At 43.1% G+C, this 20,677-nt stretch overlaps 1 protein-coding gene across 1 annotated transcript in view; it reads right to left on the bottom strand.

The window, feature by feature from the left end:
- The window catches only part of LOC126235137 (leucine-rich repeat-containing protein 15-like), a 273,873-nt gene that overhangs the window by 164,230 nt on the left and 88,966 nt on the right, over positions 1 to 20,677 (bottom strand). The gene's annotated exons all lie outside the window — the stretch shown is intronic.

Below are 20,677 nucleotides of genomic sequence, written 5' to 3'. Positions count from 1 at the left end.
GTGCTACAGAAGAATGCTGAAGATTAGATGGGTAGATCATATAACTAATGAGGAGGTACTGAACAGAACTGGGGAGAAGAGGAGTTTGTGGCACAACTTGATTAGAAGAAGGGATCGGTTGGTAGGACATGTTCTGAGGCATCAAGGGATCACCAATTTAGTACTGGAGGGCAGCGTGGAGGGTAAAAATCGTAGAGGGAGACCAAGAGATGAAAACACTAAGCAGATTCAGAGGGATGTAGGTTGCAGTAGGTACTGGGAGATAAAGAAGCTTGCACAGGATACATTAGCATGGAGAGCTGCATCAAACCAGTCTCAGGACTGAAGACAACAACAATGAACAGGTATGCGTACGTCTTCCAAGAAGACCGACGTGCGAGTATTCTGAGTTGTGTCACTTTCTACGTATAAGGTAAGTTGGAGGTAGTTATTAGTATCACCGATAAATGCAGTTTCTGTGTTTGTAAAGTGTCTGTATCTTACATTACAATGTCCTACAGACATGGATATATGTCTGAAGAAATTGGCAGTGTTTGGACGATAACAGTTGTTGTAAGTAATACGAAATTTAGTGCGTTACAGCGTAGAAGAAAAAAAATGGAAATTTCTGTACATAAAAAAGTTAATATTGAGTCCTTTTCCTCGGCGAAAGGTATTCCTACAATATGTACGCCCAATTATGATTCTATGTTCTCGTAAACTGAGTTCCTTAAATTGAATCTAATTTATGATCCTTATAATATTCTATTAATTTTGATGAATTAGAATTTTGTATTTTGTATGTTTCTGTAAAAATAATTTCGATTCGTCTTTCATTTCTTGGTCTAATTTAAGTACTAATTTTGTCTGGTGAAGGTTTGAATGTCGTGTTCTGTAACAGTAAGTGAAAATAATGTATATTATTTGACGTGGACAGTTGTAAAAAGTATTAAATAATGGGTCATAACAAAAACAAAAAACCTTTTAGATAAACAAAAAAAGTGACACAACTCAAAGGAATGATTAATAATTACCTGTTGACATCTCACATTCGACAAGAACGCAGCCGCATCTCCGTATTACTGTTTTATAGAATCTAACGGAATTTACTGCCAAAAATACTTACTTCACATTTAAACGAAGCTTATATAGCTTAATATAAGCTTCATTGAATTCTTTAACTCGATTTTTCCCAAGTATTGCATTTTTGAGTTGTGTCATTGCTCTTTCCGGTGTACTGTAAGTCGACGGTATGTGTGTCTCGTTTGGAAACAGACTTGTTTCATTCATTCACAGTACTTGCTGTTTACAATAGTAATATATCCTTCGACCTCAAGAACGTATTCAGTACTGCTTGATTTGTGTTGGGTTCTTCTATCCTGTAGTGCCCTACGTTAACAGTGATACATAGCGGTAAACATAGGTTTACAGTTCAAGAGATGTCTGATATGCACTTCATGCTCAGGTTCCCAGAATGCAGCGGCTGCACGACCAACGGAAACCACCAGTTTATTGTACCAAAACGCTCAGAAAAATATCCCTGAACGATTTCTGAAATGCACTCTATGAGCCTTTTGCAGGGTATACAATGTTCAGTGATGATGATGATAATGATCCGTGGTTTATGGCCTTAAACGAGTAGTCTTTAATCGACAAACATGAGCTGGCACGTAAGTATATGGTCATATTCAAAGATGGTAATCGTTAGTTTTCGTACTGAACTGTTTCCTGCAGTTACATTTTCCTTCTTATGCGTCAGTGTACTTCTAAGTACAGTGTTCGTAAAAAATTGTCCAAAATAGTTCTAATGAATACTGAAACCCTCGAGTTATTGCTACGTGAATACATTAACCATGACGGTCATTGCGAGAATGGACAGGACAATGTGATATCTGTTTCGCTTTTGACATCGAACAACAATAAAGTGCATTGCACTCCAGCCCTCGCTTTACTAATCCGTTGTCAGAATTAGCTCTATTGTTACAGGGAACAACGGACGCTGCCATCTGTTTAAGCATAATAGCTGTTGCTGTAAACACGTTAAATCGTAGTAGTATGACCAGTGTTCGTGCTAAGTAACCATATTTCCTCATTGTTTAACAGGACTCGTAACCAACCGGGCATGTTTTAGAGTTTTGTGTGAAATGACGACACAAGTGTATTATATTACCGAGGAACAATCCGAAAGGGATACCAACCACAAGTGCATATGTGCAACGTTTTTAAGAATCTTGTGTAACGTTTTAGACGAGAAGAAACGAAACGGCGAGATTTTAAATTGAGATGGATTTTGTATACAATGAAAATAACTGCATAAGAAAAGAACCAAAAAAACAGATGGCCTGGGTAAGGATTCAGGTAACCTTTCTGCTTCCATGGGACACTGTACTTACTCAACACCAAACCCATCAATCTTCAGGATGAATTGGGCTTTCTTAATTTTCCGGCAGCAACTTAACATTTACGTTTGGCTATGCTAGTCATTTGACGAGCATTAACTTTTCTCACTTCCTGTCTCTTTTGACTGCACACAATGTACTTGTAGTTCTCCTTATTGTTTGGGGAGGAAATTCAGTCTTCGCCGTAAGCACATGTTTCGACAAGCAAGCTGAGACACTCTTCGAAGTTATAGTTACTGGTAGCAAAGAATTAGTTCCATTTTTGTTGTTTTCGGTAACGTGGTGTCACACTAGCCTAAAGTTTCTCAAATAGAGTCCCGATAAATATCTTATTGTAATGTAAAATGCGATTTCGTAAATGAGTGGAAAGAATCTGGTGTCTTAATAAGAAAGAGAAGAGATTCAACTGAGTTTTTTGGGTCATCAGTCTTCTGACTGATTTGATGCAGCCCGCCACGAATTTCTCTCCTGTACCAGACATTTCATCTCAGAGTATCACTTGCAAACCCACGTCCTCATTTATTTGGTGGATGTATTCCAATCTCTGTCTTTCTCTATAGTATTTGCCCTCTACAGTTCTCTCTAGTACCATGGAAGTCATTCCTTCATGTCTTAACAGATGTCCTTTCATCCTGTCTCTTCTTCTTATCAATTGTTTCCACATACTCCTTTTCTCTCCGATTCTGCGCAGAATCTCCTTACCTTATCAGTCCAACTAATTTTCTGCATTCGCCTTTAGCCCCACATCTCAAATGCTTCTATTCTTTTGTGTTCCGGTTTTTCCACAGTCCATGTTTCACTACTATACAGTGCTGTACTCCAGACATACGATCTTAGAAATTTCTTTCTCAAATTAAGGCCTATGTTTGACACTAGACTTCTCTTGGCCAGGAATGCCCTTTTTGCCATTGTCGTCTGCTTTTGATGTCTTCCTTGCTCCGTCCGTCATTGGTTATTTTATTGCCAAGGTGTCAGAATTTCTTAAATTCATCTACTTCGTGACCATCAATCCTGATGTTAAGTTTTTCGCTGTTCTCATTTCTGCTGTTCTCATATCAGCTGATAGTGCAAGCAAGTTCACTAACTTCTAGTGCAATATGTTCAGAAAAATGCTATTTGTTAAATGAAAACTTTATGTGATGTTTGTACTATCGAAAATATTCTTAAAAAGTTTTTTAAATCACAGCTGCGTTTTGAACAGTACTGGTATAAGTAATATAACAGTTCCATGAAATCGAACGTATTAGGCACTTGAGTGATTCCCGGCCTTTTGTACCATGTGGAATTGTATGAATCGCTTATACTACTCTCATCAATATGTGGGACCACTTAACGTTTGCTGCACTTCAAGTTGTCGAAAAACTGTTTGATTTTTTCCTTTTTAATTTGTGGTAAGCTCCTATGGGACCAAACTGTTGAGGTCATCGGACCCTAAACTTACACACTACGCAATCTAACTTGAGCTTACGGTAAGGACAACACACACACCCATGCCCGACGAGGACTCGAACCTCCGTGGGGGCAGCTGAGCGAACCGTGGCAATACGCCTAAGACCGTGCCGCTGTCCCGCGAGGCCCGTTTGATTTCTAAGTGTCTGTGTGGCAGTGTAATGTCGGAAGCACTTACGAATGCAGTGAGAGAAGAAAAACCTCGTAATGGATTAAAATTGATTTCGGAGCGCCGCCCATTACATGGCCGACAATGCTCTGCCAAAAACAACCGTCTAGACATGATTCACCATAACACACACGTATTTCATCTTGCAGTACTCTCCCCCACTTCCTAAACTGCACTGTAGAATCGACTGGCACGTACATAACACTTCACTGCCATGACTTACGTTGCTAGTGTGAGTGACTGATAGCATTTATACAACATCTACAGTACTCGAAAATGGGCCAGTTTGCTTTCTCAGCGGGGTTAACTAATATATAGTCGGGTGAACATAACACTGTACAGCCCAACAGAAAGATTCATTACACGAAATTCCCTACACTTCGGAAGCGCATCAACGCAATGCAGCAGCGAATGATGGTGGCATTTCCATCAGCTGAAACGGATTGAACGGAGCAGAATTATGGCGAATATATACCGCTTTGAAAGGCTCTGAGGGGAAAAGTAGGGAACCAGCTGCCGCAATCCACATTTTGCCTTTCTCACCAAAAATGTTGGCATAGAAACTTCTTCAAATTCTCTTAGCACAGAAAATTCCAAATTTTTTCACTCAGTCTCTCTTTGTAATTTAAGCCTTCATACTCAGCATCTCTTACTGTCTCTAATTTCGTCCATTGATTTGCAGTATATACCACTGCCACTGTCTGTTCTCTCTCTTTCACGCTGTCATTGTGTCTATCTTTCCTACTTTCACGGTTTCGGACATGTCTCGACATCTAAAAAGTTCTGCGGGATGGCGGTGGGAGGGCAAATTATTTGTTCATCTACATCTGTATCTATATGCATACTCCGCAAGTCACTGTACCGTGCATGGCGGAAGGTATCCTGTACCACAACTAGTCGTTTCCTTTCCTGTTCCACTCGTAGGTAAAGCGAGGGAAAGATGACTATCTACTGCATGTGCCTCCGTATGAGCCCTAATTTCTCGCATCTTTCCTTTGTGGTCCCTACGCGAAATGTACATTGGCGGCAGTTGGATCGTTCTGCAGTCAGCTTCAAATGCCGGTTCTCTAATCTTTCCCAGTAGTGTTCTTCGGAATGAATCCCTTCTTCCCTCCAGGGATTTCCACATGATCCCCCGAAGCATACCCGTAACACTCGCATGCTGATCGAACCTAGCAGCTCGGCTCTGAAATGCTTAGATGGCTTCTTTCAATCCGACCTGGTGTGGATCCCAAACACTCGAGCAGAACTCAAGAATAGGTAGCACTATATTTGTATATACGTAATGTGCTCATTTACTGAGACAGCGGATCAAGTTTTATTGGTGAAAAAAGACTAAAATCATTTTTCCTCTTATACACAATTGTTTAAAATTTCAATCAAGAAGGCTCTCCTCTATGCACATGTGTTAAAGTTCGCTGGGAGACTCCAGAGCCTTCAAGCCTATGTATGGTCTCCACTCATCTGTACTTTTCATTTCCGCCATCAGCTCTCTTCTTGCTCCCACTGCTTCTGTCTCCATTCACCTATCTTTCCCTTTCACTAACACTCTCTCTCACTGACCATACACAATTCCTCTCTCTTTGGTGTCCACTGCTGTTGTCTCCATCTCTCTTTCTATTTCGCTGCCACTTTCTCTCTCCCAGCATCACTGCGTCTTCTCTCTTTCTCTCCCACTGATCCTGTCTCCTCTCTCTTCTAGTGTCACTGTCTATCAGCGAGAAAAAGCGCGTATTTATTCGCATGACAAAATTTTTAGTGAGGAAGGTGGAATGAGGACTGAAACGCATGATTCCACACTTTTCTGTTAGCGTCTGTTAAAGAGGAACATATTCGCCATTGTTATTCTCCGACAGGAGAATTTTTCGGCTAGTGCCCTTCTTTCCCTCCTACAGCAGCTTGTCCTGCTTATATAAAAGGAATTCTTTGCGTCGCAAAGTTTTGACATTTTGTTTATGTACTTTGACGCATTTATATACTTTAACACATTTAAACAGTAAATACGTAAGCGTAATACAAGGTTAACACAAATTCGTTTGCTTTACAGTTTTTTCTGGACACTTGCCTCATCGATCGCAATTCATCGGAAACGCCTGTGTCATTATTATTAGAAATATTTTACTAATTTGCAGTCTTCCCTATTTTTCATAATTTCTGGCTGTTATTATAAATTCATTCCAGGCATATTAAGGTACTTTGTAGCCCATTTTATTCAACGCAGCATCACTTGGGGCCTATCTGTATAGACATGTGGGCCCATTTACAAAGACAGCCCGTCATCAAGTTTTGTTGGTGACCTCAGAATCTTTGAGATGAATTCAGAAGTCTTTCCATCTGTTCAGTACGTCAGTTACAGCTATATTTAGGCCACAGAAAGTATATTACGTGCATATTTTACGTGCATAAGTACAGTAACTTGAACCTCTCGGTCTTTGTATCGGCTAGTACCGCTCTTGAACAAATGACGCTTTCATAAACCACCTTATGTCCACCCTATACCATACCGAATGAGAAAGAATCAACCGATTTTCTCAATTTTCAGCGGCTGCTGGAAGTGCCCCATGTTTATGTTTTGACTCCATGCTCTATGATAGCTACAGTATGCCCGTTCTTCCGGTAGCTATATAAATGATCGCTAGGGCTACACAACCCATAAAACGCGAGATAAGGCCCCTAAAAATCGCTTTTTCACATGCGACTTTTTAGAACATATGAGTATTGGTATCAACAGGTTGAAACACGCCCTAACGCACAAGCTTCAATCCGGGCTAAAATTGCATTTCCACGTTTCAACAGAGTAAATCCAATGCGAGGTGCTCTCTGAATCTGTTGCTAGCCACTATCGTCATGGGCCGATAGCCGTCTTTACTAATTATGTTGAAAGACGTAAGTCATTTTCGTATCTCTTCAATAATGTTGTCTTCTGCAGATTTGTTAATGTTCTACACCATTCTTTGTCTATCAAGGTCATATTCCTTTTACATGCCGATGCCTGGAGGATGAATTCTGTAAGACATTTTATTTTATAGTCATTTGTGATCAGTAGCTTCATGCCTCCCCATATACTAAGTCCTGTGGTAGCAACCTGCAAAAATGGGAATAAGGCTGTGCAGCTTCAGGTCACTGGAGATTTACTTCCTTTCATTCTCTGGGAGGCTAGGATGAATTCGTTTGACTTTCTTTTCAAACTTAGTCGGCAGGCCAAGTCTTAATGGAATTGCTTAAATGTCCCACCGCCTTTAAGATCTTATTGTTTAATTGATCCTGCAATTTGCCGCGTAACATTTCGCGGACATTCTCGAAACTTTATCTGCTCTGGAAGTACTGAGGCCAACGAACACCCGCACTTCTTCAGCCTCTATAACTGGCTTAGCACATCACGCTTTCGGTGGGCGTTGGATATTAGTCAGTTACCCACACACTCCACACACAACTGACGACTAGGGTTGCGTCTATGGCGGCCAGCAGAAGGTTCAGAGGGCACTCTGCTTTGGGGACACTCTGTTGCAACGCGGAAATGTAATTTTAAGCCGGTTATGTCTTGTGTGTTTCATGATGTTTCAGTCTCTTGGTATCAGCACCTTCAGGCACAGGGAGTGACTGTATGCGTGTGAAATTTTGTTATTTCGACTGAGCCTTAGAGTCATGCATTCATTATGTCGTAGGGACTTGTAACCGTTTGAGAAGACGTTCAGTGCTCGCCATGATTAGATTGTACAGATATTTTCTTTATAAGGCCATTAAATTCTGCTAAACTTGCGGAACATTAATTCAGTTTTATTCCTGTCCAACGTTGAGTGAGTTCCTGAGATATCACTACGGTACGGAACGTCACGTCGTCAACCATCATTGTTATTTACTCTACTGGCCATTATAATTGCTACACCAAGAAGAAATGCAGATGATAAACGGGTATTCATTGGACAAATATATTACACTATAACTCACATGCAATTACATTTTCACGCAATTTGGCTTCATAGATCCTGAGAAATCAGTACCCACAACAACTAACTCTGGCCGTAATAACGGCCTTGATACGCCTGAATCAAACAGAGCTTGGATGGCGTGTACAGGTAGAGGGAGGCCCATGCAGCTTCAACACGATAACACAGTTCATCAAGAGTAGTGACTGCCGTATTGTGACGAGCCAGTTGCTCGGCCACCATTGACCAGACGTTTTCAATTGGTGAGGGATCTGGAGAATGTGCTGGCCAGGGCAGCAGTCTAACATTTTCTGTATCCAGAAAGGTCCGTACAGGACCTATAACATGCAGTCGTGCATTAACCGGCTGAATTGTAGCGTTTCGCACGGATCGAATGAAGGATAGAGCCACGGATCGTAACACATCTGAAATGTAACGTCCGCTGTTCAAAGTGCCTCAAAGCGAACAAGATGTGACGGAAACGTGTAACCAATGGCACCCCATACCATCACGCCGGGTGATACGCCAGTATGGTGATGACGGATACATGCTTCCAACGTGCGTTCACCGCAGTGGTGCCAAACACGGATGCGACCATCATGATGCTGTAAACAGAACCTGGATTCATCCGAAAAAATGACGTTTTGACGTTCGTGCACCCAGGTTCGTCGTTGAGTACACCATCGCAGGCGCTCCTGTCTGTGATGCAGCGTCAAGGGTAATCGCAGCCATGGTCTCCGAGTTGATAGTCCATGCTGCTGCAAACACCGTCGAACTGTTCGTGCAGATGGTTGTTGTCTTGGAAACGTCCCCATCTGTTGACTCATGGATCGAGACGTGGCTGCACGATCCGTTACAGCCATGCGAATAAGATGCCTGTCATCTCGACTGCTAGTGATACCAGGCCGTTGGGATCCAGCACGGCGTTAGGTACTACCCTCCTGAACCCACCGATTCCATATTCTGCTAAAATCATTGGATCACGACCAGCGCGAGCAGCAATGTTGCGAAACGATAAACCGCAATCGCGATAGGCTATAACCCGATCTTTATCAACGTTGGAAACGTGATGGAACGCATTTCTCCTCCTTGCACGAGGCATCACAACAACGTTGCACCAGGCAACGCCGGTCAACTGCTATTTGTGTATGAGAAATCGGTTGGAAACTTTCCTCATGTCAGCACGTTGTAGGTGTCGCCCCCAGCGCCAACCATGTGTGAATGTTCTGAAATGCTAATCATTTGCATAACACAGCATCTTCTTCCTGTCGGTTAAATTTCACGTCTGTAGCACGTCATCTTTGTGGTGTAGCAATTTTAATGGCCAGTAGTGTAGTTACCGGCTGTGGTGTCACAGCCAGACACCACACGTCCTAGGTGGTAGCTTAAATCGGCCGCGGTCCTGTAGTACATGTCGGACCCGCGTGTCGCCACTGTGTGATCGCAAACCTAGCGCCACCACAAGGCAGGTCTCGAGAGACTGACTCGAACTCAGCCCAGTTGTACGGACGACAGTGCTAGCGACTAGACGTACGAAGCCTTTCTCTCTCATTAGCCGAGAGACAGAATAGCCGTCAGCTAAGTTAATGGCTACGAACTAGCAAGGCGCCATTAGCCTTACAGTGATTGTAATTAGAGTCTCACTTGTGTTCACCATAGAGATGTACAAGAAGACATTAAAGATAAGTATATGAGAAGCTCCGTTCTTTTCTTCATAGCATTAATTACGTATCCTGTTCCAGTACTTCACGCCCGTCTGCGTTAGTCTCGCGTGCCCTTTAAGCCTCCTCTATCTACAAGGTGTTGGCCCAGCTGCCGACACATCACCGGCTACTTCAGATGGAGAAATTTCGGACCCGTCAATCTAATGAATTCCACCATTCGGTATTAAACGAATCGTTCTCGAATTTTTATTAACAATGCAAGTCACAGTGTTCCTTTCTTGCATTTCAGTGTTGACCTGATAGGCAGACGCTAATGTGTGACGATACACCCATCTTCAAGTAGATCATAATCCTTGCGCCTAAAGATGCCTTGCAATGCTCATCGTTATACAAATTGACTTCAATCCTCCATCTAGTGTGGAAGTATGGGGCTATAGTCTATGCAATTGATCAGTAAGAAGTACAGACAGTGTTCCATTATGATAACAAGGCAATACAAACAAATCGAGGTCTTTGAAGATATGTAAACAGAAGACCTAACTACAATGGGACAGTACATTCGTAAACTGGGCTTCAACCGAACCCTGACGAAACTGAATCCACTTCCTTTCATCTGAGTAATATCTTAAGCAACCGTGAACGCACATATACAGGGTGAGTCACCTAACATTACCGCTGGATATATTTCTTAAACCACATCAAATACTGACGAATCGATTCCACAGACCGAACTTGAGGAGAGGGGCTAGTGTAATTGGTTAATACAAACCATAAAGGAAAAATGCACGGATGCTATATTTTTTAACACAAACCTACGTTTTTTTAAATGGAACCCCATTAGTTTTGTTAGCACATCTGAACATATAAACAAATACGTAATCAGTGCCGTTTGTTGCATTGTAAAATGTTAATTACATCCGGAGATATTGTAACCTAAAGTTGACGCTTGAGTACCACTCCTCCGCTGTTCGATCGTGTGTATCGGAGAGCACCGAATTACGTAGGGATCCAAAGGGAACGGTGATGGACCTTAGGTACAGAAGAGACTCGAACAGCACATTACGTCCACATGCTAACACCTTTTTATTGGTCTTTTTCACTGACGCACATGTACATTACCATGAGGGGTGAGGTAAACGTACACTCGTTGTTTCCGTTTTCAATTACGGAGTGGAATAGAGTGTGTCAGGCCAATAGATGTTCAATGTGGTGGCCATCATTTGCTGCACACAATTGCAATCTCTGGCGTAATGAATGTCGTACACGCCGCAGTACATCTGGTGTAATGTCGCCGCAGGCTGCCAAAATACGTTGTTTCATATCCTCTGGGGTTGTAGGCACATCACGGTACACATTCTCCTTTAACGTACCCCACAGAAAGAATTCCAGAGGTGTAAGATCAGGAGAACGGGCTGGCCAATTTATGCGTCCTCCACGTGCTATGAAACGCCCGTCGAACATCCTGTCAAGGGTCAGCGTAGTGTTAATTGCGGAATGTGCAGGTGCACCATCATGCTGATACCACATACGTCGACGCGTTTCCAGTGGGACACACTCTATTCAACTTCGTAACTGAAAACGGAAACCACGAGTGTACGTTTACCTCACCCCTCATGGTAATGTACATGTGCGTCAGTGAAAAAGACCAATAAATAGGTGTTAGCATGTGAACGTAATGTGCTGTTCCAGTCTCTTCTGTACCTAAGGTCCATCACCGTTCCCTTTGGTTACCTACGTAATTCGGTGCTCTCCGATACACACGATCGATGTTTATATGTTCAGATGTGCTAACAAAACTAATGGGGTTCCATTTAAAAAAACGTAGGTTTGTGTTAAAAAACATACTTCCGTGCATTTTTTTTAATGGTTTGTATTAACCAATTACACTAGCCCATCTCCTCACGTTCGGTCTGTGGAATCGATTCGTCAGTATTTGATGTGGTTTACGAAATATATCCAGCGGTAACGTTAGGTGACTCACCCTGTATACCGCTGGTAACTCAATTGCCCGTAACAAATATCCACGTTAACTTTGAGTCATACTTGACATAACACTGTAAATTTAACAGCAACTAACGAAGTCTGCAACTAAATTGCAATCAAGAAATAATATTCAGCAAAAGTAATGTGGCATAACATGGGGTGCTGCTGCTTCGAAATTACGATCATCTATCCTTGGCCTTGTTTACTCAGCGGCAGAATATGCAGCCCTGTCTGGATAAGCAGTAGGCACACGAAACTGGTATAAGCAAAACCAAATCAGACAACTCGGGATGTTACTGGCACAAACAATTCGACTCCCGCACCGGCCTACCTGCCGTGAACCGCATTCTACGTTTAACCTTAAAAGAAAGAACAACCTTCTTAGGAACTGTAGTGAAATCTTCAACAACCAGCAGATGCAAACTCATGAGGACATGTCTGTTATCCGAAGCAACTGACTTTTCTCCAGACATTGCACACTCAGAACAGCTAGAAATGCGGTCGATCATAACGTCAATCTCCACGACCCTTGGACGCAAGAGTAATATCATAACACTCCACTACAGTTCCGTAGATTTCTCCAAGCCAACAACTACCAACAGGAACTAGATCTGTCCGAGACATGGAGAGCGCTCAACAGGGTACGGATCAACAGTGGGAGTTGCGGCGACTTACTGTGCATTACGTGGTGCACTCAGCCTCGTCATGCCAATTAAGGAGTTACTCGATCGAATAGTAGCGGCTTCGGTCAAAGAAAACCATCATAACGACCGGGAGAGCGGTGTGCTGACCACACGCCGCTCCTATCCGCTTCCTCATCTGAGGATGACACGGCGGTCAGACAGTCGCAATGGGTCACTTGTGACCTGAGGACGGATTGCTTTTTCTTTTTTACTCTACATTAGGTGAAAGACTACCACTGCGGAGGGGACCTATGGCTCTCCAAGACACACACATTGTTGAAGAGTGCCCTCGTAATTCGTACTCTGCAAACCCTTCAAACTTCTTGGACACTATATAGCAGACGTGATAAATTGCATAATAATATATCCAGCAATATATAATTATGAATATATTTTATTTGTATTTCTAAAGTGTTGTAACACTGCCATACAGCTCATAATAATAATAATAATAATAATAATAATAATAATAATGTTTGATGTTAACCACTGTCAATAAAAACATGAATTAGACTGTTGAATGCTAAATTGTTTGTCAATCAAGATAATTAGGTAACTCCGAATCCCTTTCCTTTTATGAGAGCTGCTGAAAAAATATTATATTTTTATTTTTAAAAATCAATCTTCATTCATATACAATAGTTTGACATTAGTCATCTTCAAAGCCCCTTTCGGCTTCAACACATCTCTCCCACGCTGCAGCCGCTACTATAATCGTCACCGATAAGCCACTGTTGGTACGGCGCAGCAGCTCCGTTGAACTCTGCATGCCTTCCCCTGTTTTGGAATCTAGTTCTTTCCAGAGAGGTTTTCAGTTTATGGAAAGCCAGAAGTCAAGGAAGCAGGGCCGCTGGGTCAAGGAAATAAAAACTCCAACAAACCACAGCCGTGTTGTGTTTGAACAAAGAAGAAAAATCTCTGAAGTAACTAAGAACGATAAATGAGTGCGTTATCGTGGTTAACGTGCCAAATGCCCGCTGACCCAAAGTCAGGACGTTTGCGTCTCACTGCTTCATGAAGGACACGCAGAACGTCTTGTGGGCTCTCCTTATTAACATTAGTACCCTCTGCTGCGTACCCGTGCTGGACCAGACCATCGGAGTAATAAAAGACGGTCAGCATGTTTTTCACATTGTTGGGGTCCTATTCTCGCTCTTTTGGGTCTCAGGGATGGTGGAGACATCCACTGTGATGAATGGAGTCTTGTTTCTGGGTCGTACCCATGAACTCAGGACTCATCAACAGTGATTACAGTTATTAAGGAATTTCGGACTAATGTTCACAGTATCCAGCTTGTCCTGTGCGATCTCCGAACGATGTTGCTTGCGCCCAGTTGTTGGCAACTTCTGCATAGATTTTGCTAGGATCCTCATGAGGTCGAAATGTTCCGTTACAATGGAATGAATGGATCCAATACTAATGTTATACCCGTCTGCAAGTTCTGTGGCCGTGATTCGTCTATCTTGCATCAGAGTCCTTACGTGACAATAACGACCTCATCTGCAGATTTTAAGGGCCTACCAGAACGTGTTTCACTCTTCTCTGATGAACGGCCATCTTTGAAGGGGTTGAACTACTACTTTATCTTTGTGGTTCCCATTATTTCGTCCCCAGACACTTATCAAATGTTGGGGATTGTTTCAGCTTGAGAATCGCCGAAGTTAAACCAACATCTGATGCAATAACGTTGTTCCACTTGTTCTCTCATTTTGCCCACAACACACGCTGACTAACTCTTACACTTCACTTGTCACCGGCTAGCCAGCGACTGATTGTTTCAGCAGACGTGACAAACATCAGGCATCAGGCATCTGCACTGCGTATATTCCTACAAACAACATAGACAGCGGGAGCATCTAAATACCATTTATGGGTTCAACAATAAAGAAAAGGTCCGCTATGTCTTGAACAACCCTCTTAGAGCAAACATGTTAAATACTTGCCTCACTATTAATGCAAGCCGAAGTAACGAAATTAAGTTCGTCAGTACATGATCATCCCGGATTTTAGCGTTTCTTTGCGTTTACTTTGTCTGTTCAGATCTATCAAAATCATCGAGCTTAAATGGTTCATAATCTAGTCATAATCCGTTATGATCCTGCACGTGTAGTGAAAGAATAATTGATAAAGCATGTTATAGCATCTGTTTACCTAGGGTGTCATTTAACGACCACTACAACCACGATAGTTAGTCAAAGTATAGATGAGACAAATACGCGCACCCGTTTAAAGTAACGCCCGGTTCTTGAAGAAGGAACAAGAAAATAATTTTTTCCGCCATTCGGTGGAGGAGCTGCGAGGCTACGGTCTGGAGATTGGCTCTGCGCTCTCGGACTGGCAGCAGCCGTCGCCTGCCGGGCCCCGCGGCAGTCCGGCGCAGCCGCAGCCGCTGCCGCCCCCAGAACTCAATTCCGCGGCGCCCAGCGGCCAAGGCCGGGACACTACGCCGGCGGTCGCGCCGCGCCGCTCTCCCGCGATCGCTCCCGCTCTCGGCCTACGACGCTCCACTTTGCGTGCTGGTCGGGAGCGTCTTGCTGTTCCTAGCAGGTACAAGCATGAGTACGTCCGAACTGATCGTTGCAGGCTTCCAAAGCTGCTATTTATAGCACACACACACAAACAGACACACACACAATTAAAATAAATTTAAAAAAATGAAAACTGAAAACAAATATCATTTCACACAAAAATACACGCACACTCACGCACACACACACACACACACACACACACACACACACATATATATATATATATATATATATATATATATATATATATATATTTATATATTGTTGTGGTCTTCAGCCCTGAGACTGGTTTGATGCAGCTCTCGATGCTGCTCTATCCTGTGCAAGCATCTTCATCTCCCAGTACCTACTGCAACCTACATCCTTCTGAATCTGCTTAGTGTATTCATCTCTTGGTCTCCCTCTACGATTTTTACCCTCCACGCTGCCCTCCAATACTAAATTGGTGATCCCTTGATGCCTAAGAACATGTCCTACCAACCGATTCCTTCTTCTAGTCAAGTTGTGCCACAAACTTCTCTTCTCCCCAATCCTATTCAATACCTCCTCATTAGTTACGTGATCTGCCCTTCTCTTCAGCATTCTTCTGTAGCACCACATTTCTAAAGCTTCTATTCTCTTCTTGTCCAAACTATTTATCGCCCATGTTTCACTTCCGTACATGGCTACACTCCATACAAATACTTTCAGAAACGACTTCCTTAAATCTATACTTGACGTTGACAAATTTCTCTTCCTCAGAAACGCTTTCTTTGCCATTACCAGTCGATATTTTATATCCTCTCTACTTCGACCATCATTATATATATATATGCCCTAGTTCGTATCTATACAGGTACGAACATTGAAAAGTGTTGTATCTGACCGAGACTGTATTACCTTGGCTCACGAGAGGTGCCATCTAATGGAGGAACTATTGACTAATAGCGTAACAGCTGTGAGCGTGGAACTTGTGACTACAATTAGCTGCAAGCCACAAAGTACTGAGGAAGGATACATCCGTGGAACTCATCGAGAAGGAGCGAGCCATGGGAGGATACACCTGCCATGCCAGTTTAAAGAGTGAAGCATTTTCAACAGTATCAGTATAACCGTTATAATGGTGTACTTCTCGCTGAGGAATTTCAGTTAGAGTTATATATGTGTAGAAGGATGGGAGGATTGGACCCCCTCCCGGATGACGAACTTCGGCGTGACATCTACCCTTCCTTCCAACTATAACTTGGCCTTGTTCCCCCCCCCCTCCCCAGGGCCCCCTTTTCCTCTTTCCTCCTTCTCCCAGAGCGGATTTTCCTCCGTCCTCCATCCCTTGAGACCCTGCATCCCATACTTGCCTCTCTCCTTCCCACATCCCTCCCTACCTGGCCCTCTTCCGCGCGCCCCCCGCTCACCTCCCCCAGCTCTTCCCCTCCCTCCCTTCTTCAGGTCTCCCTCATCTCCTAGCGCCTGGCAGATCCTCTGTATTGCTCTTCATCAGTGTGCCACATCAGTGTTGTTTAGTGCTGTTTCTCGTGTGTGTCAAGAGGTGTGATTTTAATTGTGTCCTGCCTTGAGGTTCGCCGTCAGTGTTACGTTATGTGCTGTGCCATCCGTCGCTACCTTTATGCTCCAGTCATACTGTGCCTTGTGTTCTTTTAACCGTCGCAGTGTGTGGCTTTTTGTGTGTGCTACTTTTAAACAGTTTTTTATCTCCATTTTACAGTCACCCCGTTTTTTGTCTATTGCCTTCCATGATGTCCCCCTTTTTTATATCTATGTTCACCTTATTCTCTCCTTTGCTGTTTTTAAATGTCTTCTATTGTTTTGTTCTATGTCTTTCGGCTGAAGAGCAGCGCCTATGCTGCTGCCAGCCTGCCCCGATGGGGAATTGAAATTCAATAAAGGAAAAAAAAAAAAAGAGGATTGGAGGAAGGGGGCAAGAGGGGCACTTGATCACCCCCTTCACAATCCTTGAATCTGTAGTACAGGTTTTTTTTATTAGTAACAAAATCTCCCTATAGCAAATACTTAGTGGAGAAACATGAAATCTCCGGGAAATAATACGTTTTTTGTGTCATCTGGTACGTTTCGAAACTGACCATATTGATTATGTAAAGAAATGACCATTTTACAGTCTTTCTGTCCACCCCTCCCTCCGCCAATACTTTCCGGAAAAATTTTTGCAGACCCCTATGGTTAATGCCATTGAAGTTCGACTTATTTTTAATAACCTGTAGTAGCGAGAATTTTGATGCGCTTGAAGTTATTGTATAAAATGGTTCAATGGAGATTGAATCATTATTAAAATAGTCGCAACTCGTCCTACACCCCTGATATACATTGACGTTACTCCATGAAGTCTCTTGACGGACCCCTTCCTACAACGCGCCTCGCTCTACTAACCCACACTGTCGTTCCGCGAAAACAGTGCACAAACTCGTACACAGAAAAGTATGAGAAGAAAAAGTATGAGCCGACCACAATATTATTGCACCTGGGAGTGAGAATGCTTCGATCGGCTTCTTGTAATTTTTTATTGTGATATTACACGAGGATATGCTGAACCACCTGATGGCATATGCACAACTGGTCCTGAACACACTGGCAGTGTGAAGCCTTTTCTTTAGTCACCACTGCAGTTGTTTACTGTAACGTCACCAGTTTGATCCGACTACGGCGTGGGACGCCATGTGCCATAATACCGTGCTTGAATAGTACACCGCCTGGGATAAGCATAAGCGTTAAGTGGTGTGTTTACTCAGCACAGTGATATTAATTGGGCTAAGCAGTGCGAACCATGAATCAGTTGTGCCTGGCGATATTACGTCGAGGCCACAGCTGTGGGTTTGCTTTCACAGGGAACCACACTTTTCTTTATAGGACATTTATGACAAGGAGTAATAGGTTGCCCATTTTTAGTGCTTCCTGTAGGTGCGGTCGGAATAAAACAGGTCGTAGCCCGGAAGGTGGCAGATGTTACCCGACGTGTTGAATGGATCGGTGCAGGCGGGACGACACGTGGGGAGGACCGGTAGCGCACGTGCATCAGGCTCGAGGCATCTGGCGGCGGCGGCGGCGGCGGCGGCCCCTGTCCTCTTGGCTGGGCTGTGCTGGGCTGAGCTTTTTACCCCCTTTATCCGCCCTGTTGGAGGGTGCCGGTCCCACTGGCAGCTGCAGGTTTGCACCGTGCGTGCGCCCGCACTTTCCAAATGAACGTAAAAGAATTAATGTAGCCATTTTGGTCAGCTGATAGCTGTATTACGTTTGCTTGCGAATAACAGAAGAGTACGACGTGATATATTTAGCTGAAGTTACTGTCACAGCAACAACTGCAGACACGTGGGGCTGTGTCGTTCTTGCGTTTCGCTATATGATCTGAGCAACTGCACCTACTTTCATACACAGTAATGAAATCCTGCGTACGGGATTTGTTTTATAGTGAGGCATTATTGTCACATGTCGTTACGTAACACTGATTCATTTTTGCCGCCATTTAATTTTATTTAGAGTGTACTGAGCACATGTACTAGGAGAAGAACTATGCAATTTTCTCAAAGGAAGGTGTTATGCCGGTGTGGCCTCTGTGTCCTCTACTACGGCGGGAGGTGGTCAGTGAATCTCATAACGAAGAATGAGGGTCACCTGAGAGCTGGGTACTTTTTGTAGAAGTGAGGCTGCGACCTACTTCGTGTTTTTATCGTTAGAGCCGGTGCCTCTACTAGTCCTGCGCCACTACCACACACAGTAAATAACTGAGCACGACATTTTTCCCTTTCCATTCGGACATCAAAGAACGAGACATCGACCCATCGTGCGACCAGCATCGGAAGGTTCGTTGCTTTTACCCCGTAGTTTGTTGTACCCGATCAGGATGAGTCACCTCATCACAGCCTTTGGCGCAGAGAAGTCGACCAATCGATGGGGCACAGCTCCATCCCACTACCAACCTCTTATCTGTTAAAGTGCGTTTTGTGTGCCAGGAGCTGGAAGTTTGTGCACTGTTCCCCTTTTTTTCATGAAATAAGCGATATTCGCGTCTGTCACATTGGCAACACCACTGAATCGTCCTCTCCATACAAAACGCATTTAGTATTGGTAATGGAGGGGAATCTATGTTTGGTGGTCATGCAGTCACTGCCGGCCGTGAGGGTCACTCATCTTCCTACTGGTGTTTGGTACTGAGGGGCACATTGTTTGCTGATTTTACGGAAATGTGTCATAACTGCGGTATTACAATTCATATTCTGAGCAGTTCACTACTTGTTTACTTTGCCACCCAGTTTGTATTGCTTAATTTACTTGTAATTGAAGGCATTTTGTTGTATTGTTAACTTATACTTCGCAGGCGGCCGAGCGGTTCTAGGCGCTACATTCTGGAACCGCGAGACCACTACGGTCGCAGGTTCGAATCCTGCCTCGGGCATGGATGTGTGTGATGTCTTTATGTTAGGTTTAAGCAGTTCTACGTTCTAGGGGACTGATGACCTCAAAAGTTAAGTTCCATAGTGCTCAGACCCATTTGAACCATTTCTTTTAGTTTTGCCAAATCAAGAACTATTTTACCTGAGGCCTTTGTTTTCTTTTTAAATTAACGTTGTTTAGCCTTAAGTGACGGGCTTTCAGCCGATTTTGAATTCAATTTTTTTGCTGTGAAAATCTTAGATTCTTTGGTTCAAATGTCTCTGAGCATTATGGGACCTAAATGCTGAGGTCATCAGTCCCCTAGAACTTTGAACTACTTAAACCTAACTAACCACTCGGCCACCCCTGCCGGCTCAAATTATTTGGGCCTTCAGCCTAAATGAAGAGCTGTTGTAAGATAAAGGTTGCCTTTTAAATTTCTGATTATGCTTGCGTTTTAAGTTATTGGTCTTCAGCCGTTTTTAAATTAAATTGTAATTAAGTCCCAAAGATTAAAGATGTGTGTTTAAAACAAACTGTTTATGGCCTCTTGTAATGTTTTATCAAATAATAAAGTTGTATGTTCGAGTGTAACTGACAGCCCCTTATTTTGGCCCCTTTTCCACAATTTAAACTACCTGTCCTGTCCTGCGGGTTAAACTGGGCTTTTCAATCTATTAATCTCAGTGTTGACTTAGAATACCAGATCCTTTTCGTTGCCCGAAAACTTTTCCACAGTTATGTGACCCACTAAAAATAAATGGAAACTGGTACACAGCAAAGCTTCTTATTCTCACTGTGAGGGGGTATCGTTGTGCGCAGTGGTGAATCCCTCGACTTATACGATCAAAGATTTTCTTTGTTAGGAACAATACACTTACGCTCTTCGATTCTTATCAACAACTGGGACCCAACTTTCAGTCATGCGAATAGCTGCTTGACGGCGTTAGCTGGAGTAGCCTCTTGAAGACGTTGGTAGATGTAGTTACAGACCTGAAGTCAGAAGGCAGATTAAGGAACTACACACAAGACAAAGATGGTATTTAAGAACGGCGATGGGGGAACAGATTTGGTAGGTATAGTAGAGGTTTCAAACAACTATGTTGTTTGTCACCAACACATTCAATTTATATGCTCAGAGGCTAGCAAAGAAAGTAGTAAAAAATGCAAAAGGAATAATCGTATGAAGAGAAAGAAGAAAGACAAGTATTTATACGAACGAGTGATGTAGTCGGAATCAGAGGGTAAAGTACAGCTTATGATGGGTCTGATAAAGTGAAAAACATTATGGCACGAGGATAAACGAAGGGATGGCCAAAGACGTGAGAATCAGCAATATGAAAGTTCTGTCATGTTACTCCAAGGTAAAAAATTTTTAAAAATAAAATCTTTTAGATACTTATGCATTTTAAACTAAACTCTAAACTGCTCCCGCACAGGCCATGAAGGCCCAAAGGTACCGACTGGCCGCCGTGCACCCTCGGCCCACAGGCGTCATTGGATGCGCATATGGA

This window comes from Schistocerca nitens, chromosome 2 (assembly GCF_023898315.1).
Source record: "Schistocerca nitens isolate TAMUIC-IGC-003100 chromosome 2, iqSchNite1.1, whole genome shotgun sequence".
Taxonomy (NCBI): Eukaryota; Metazoa; Arthropoda; class Insecta; order Orthoptera; family Acrididae; genus Schistocerca; species Schistocerca nitens.
This window is presented reverse-complemented; position numbering and strand designations above follow the sequence as displayed.